The 3,591-nt window shown below is 28.1% G+C and overlaps 1 long non-coding RNA gene across 1 annotated transcript; it reads right to left on the minus strand.

Annotated features, from left to right (window-relative positions):
* Positions 1 to 1,173: 1,173 nt before the first annotated feature.
* On the minus strand, positions 1,174 to 3,071 carry LOC145639156 (uncharacterized). Its single transcript, XR_014114840.1, has 3 exons — positions 2,758 to 3,071; positions 1,969 to 2,029; positions 1,174 to 1,876 (listed from the first exon to the last, which is right to left on the minus strand). It is a non-coding gene; the product is annotated as an uncharacterized LOC145639156 (long non-coding RNA).
* Positions 3,072 to 3,591: the final 520 nt, after the last annotated feature.

Below are 3,591 nucleotides of genomic sequence, written 5' to 3' on the forward strand. Positions count from 1 at the left end.
TTTTTATGAAGGAAAATTCTATTTGATTCAATATCTTATGTATTTGTTATCGTCGAAACTCTATTGTAGATGTCGTCTGACTTTTAATTAATTAAATATTTTTGCTATTAAAAAAAAAATGATTATAATAAATCTTTTGTGAGGCTACATTCTTTATTTCATTTTAGAGCTAGTTTAACTTGTAATTTCGGATAAACTAAGGGTCTGCTCATTTCAGCTTAATTTCATTTCAGTTTATTTCATTTCAATTTCTAATTTCCTTCTCTCATAAATTCAATTCGGTAGATGTGAACAGGCTCTAAATACCAATGACGATTAAAGTTAACTAAAAGGACTAAAATTAAACTAAGCTACTAACTGCTTAGTTGACATTGTTTTTTTTTTTTTTTAGTTTTCTGATTTTTTATAAAACTAAAAACCAAAATAAAAAACTGAAAATTATCATGATTTTAATAAGTTAACAATAAAAAACTGAAAATTATCATGATTTTAATAATTTTGAACAATTTTTGATTTATTATATGACATGTTTTATATGATTTTGAAAATATATATATATATATATATATATATATATATATATATATATATATATATATATATATATATATATATATATATATATATATATATATATATATATATACGGGGTGGTTCCGCTGAAAACCGGGCTTATGCTGAAAACAAGGCTTATGCTGAAAACAACAAATCTCAACCATTCATTATTAGCATAAAAGATCAGACGGCTTAAAAGCCCTAAAATCTTTCCAACCTTACATATAATCAATTCAATCGTTTTAGACATACTTAAATAAGGTAACTTTATTTAAATTGAAGACATTTAAATAGAGTAACTATATATAAAAATAACGTAACTATATATAAAAATAACGTAACTATATCAATTTTGACGATATTTACACAAAGGTCATTATATACAAAAATAAGGTAATTATATCAATTTTGACAATATTTACATAAAGGTCACTATGTACATAAATAAGATAACTATATCTACTTTGAGTTTTTGACACCATTTACATAAAGGTCACTTTATATAAAAATAAGGTAACTACATCAATTTTGACAACATTTACGTAAAGGTTGCTATATACAAAAATAAGGTGACTAAAACAAATTTTACAACATTTCCATCATGCTAAGGTCATTACATACAAAAATAAGGTAACTATAAATAAACTTCGGATAATTATATCAATTTGACATCATTTACCATAGGTCACTATATACAAAATTAAGCTAACTTTATCAAGTTATAACAATTTTGACGACATTTATACAAACAAGGTTATAATATCAATTTTGTTGAAGCTTGCACATAGATCACTATATTTAAAAATAAGGTAACTATATCAGTTTTTACGATATTTACACAAAGGTCACTATTTTATATAAAAATAAGGTAACTACTCGTATATTAATTGTGTCTATATGCAAATTATTATTTTTTATGGTGGGTAAAAATAGAAAACGCAGAGACAATCTACCCATACTTCCTGCATTTAACTGCTAGAAAGTGGGCTTGTTGGACTGTATTCCTGCTAGCTTTGACACAAGCTATAAAATCTCTAGAACTTGCTGCGTCTTTTATGTCTATGATGACTTGTTTGAGCTCTTCCTCCGCCTTGGTTTGAATTTGTAGGGCTTGTATCACTATATCAGAGTCTAATTTGATCACCAGATTGATGAAATCTGCAGGAGTTTCTTTGATCGCTTTAAGTATCGCCAATCCTTCGGCGTGATTTGGAGTTAATGCGAAAATTCTTGGGACACCTTGAAACTGTTGGGATTGTTCTTGTTCCGCTACCCATGCCACAGCTGCCCTCCATGCCTTCTTCTTGTTGTTTTCCTGACACTAATGTAATATAATCCAATACATTAACAATGTATAATTCCAAAAATTGAATATTAAGGTATAATAATCCAAAAATCAAACATTCATCATACCTCCTATGTCTTGCAAATTAACTCATGTTGAGCTTCGAAGGCCTCTCCTTTTTAACATAATCTAATCCAAATTGAATAAAAATGAACAAAAAGTGAGAACATCATTCGGAATTATTACGAATAAAAAATATACAATGATCAAGCCATAGTACAATTGTTGAGCAAAACCATGAAAATTTATGAGTATGACGACGAAACGAACAACATATAACAAGGCAAGGCTTCTAATGGAGCTCCTGCCATTAATACTAAACATGTACTCCTATGATTAAGAAAATAAAAACAAGCAGACCTTGATTTTCTAATTTACTCAAACCTAATTTACTAAGATTAAGACTAGAAGATTGATAATGTAACTGCGAGACAAGTAACATTTTCGAAGCGACGAAGAAGATTAATTATGAAAGCTGATGAACTAATCAACACAAAAATCATGTTACGAAAAGGTGAAGCACAACAATTAGAGCAGAGTTTCGAGCAAAAATTACACTTAAAAACCTAATTAACTAAAATCAAGCAGAAGTAAACAAAATTCGTTCAAAACTACTCCTACGAAAACGAAACTTCAGTCGAAACTCAAAAATTTAAATCAAATCGAAAAAATCAATAACAAAAACATGCAAAATTACAAAATTAAGAAAAAATCATAAACGAAAAACACAATGGACATTAAATTTCCTCAATATGCTTGAAATTTAGGTAAACAAAATTTCAGAAAGCAAACAATATTTCAGAAACCTAAGTACCTCAAATCAAGCAAAAATAGCGAAATTAACACAAATAACTCACTTGATAATTGATCGTAGAGCTGAGAAATTGTTGAAAATCAAAGTATTTGAAGCTGGATTTGGAAAAGTAGCATGAAATTGGCAAAAATTAGGAGAGAGAAAGTAGGATAGAAAAAATAGAAGAGGAAGAAAATAACGTGCAAATGAAAGAGGAGATAGAAACTGTAGAAATTTTGAGTGAAATTTGGGAAAAACTCACAACCGTGAGATTTGACGGGCCATAATCTACGGTCTTAATTGTCCGTTTTCAGTTTTCAGCTATAGGCTTGTTTTCACATGATCCACACTATATATATATATATATATATATATATATATAAGTTTGGAATTTCAATTTATGAGAATTTCAACTTCCAAAAAACATAAGAATTTATTTACCCTCCCCACCCTTGATCATTCACAATTTCTAGGATTTACAAATTCCTAAATGACAACCAAACAAATTTATTTAAATCCTAGGAATTTCTATTAAAAAAAAATATAATTATTGTTCATAAATTAGAAATTTCCATGGAAATTTCTTAGTTATTTGAACGAGACTTGAATCAATCAACTAGTAAGCGCCGTGTATGACTAAATGACTTCTTTTACTTACTTATCTAATGACTTTATTGACTTGATTTGATGCGATTCAGCTAGATAGTTCATCTTATCTTACAAATTGCAATGTGTATGGACGACATGGCGTGACCAAGTCTTCTGTGGGCTGCGAATAATGAACACGAATTACTACTGTTAAACAGACCACAAATTATAATATTTTTTTTTTGACACAAATTATAATTAACTAAAGAAAGCCCGTGCATCTGTTTGAATTTTTCAATTTTTTTTTTTT

The sequence above is a fragment of the Chenopodium album genome, chromosome 7, assembly GCF_948465745.1.
Source record: "Chenopodium album chromosome 7, dcCheAlbu1.1, whole genome shotgun sequence".
NCBI classification, from domain to species: domain Eukaryota; kingdom Viridiplantae; phylum Streptophyta; class Magnoliopsida; order Caryophyllales; family Amaranthaceae; genus Chenopodium; species Chenopodium album.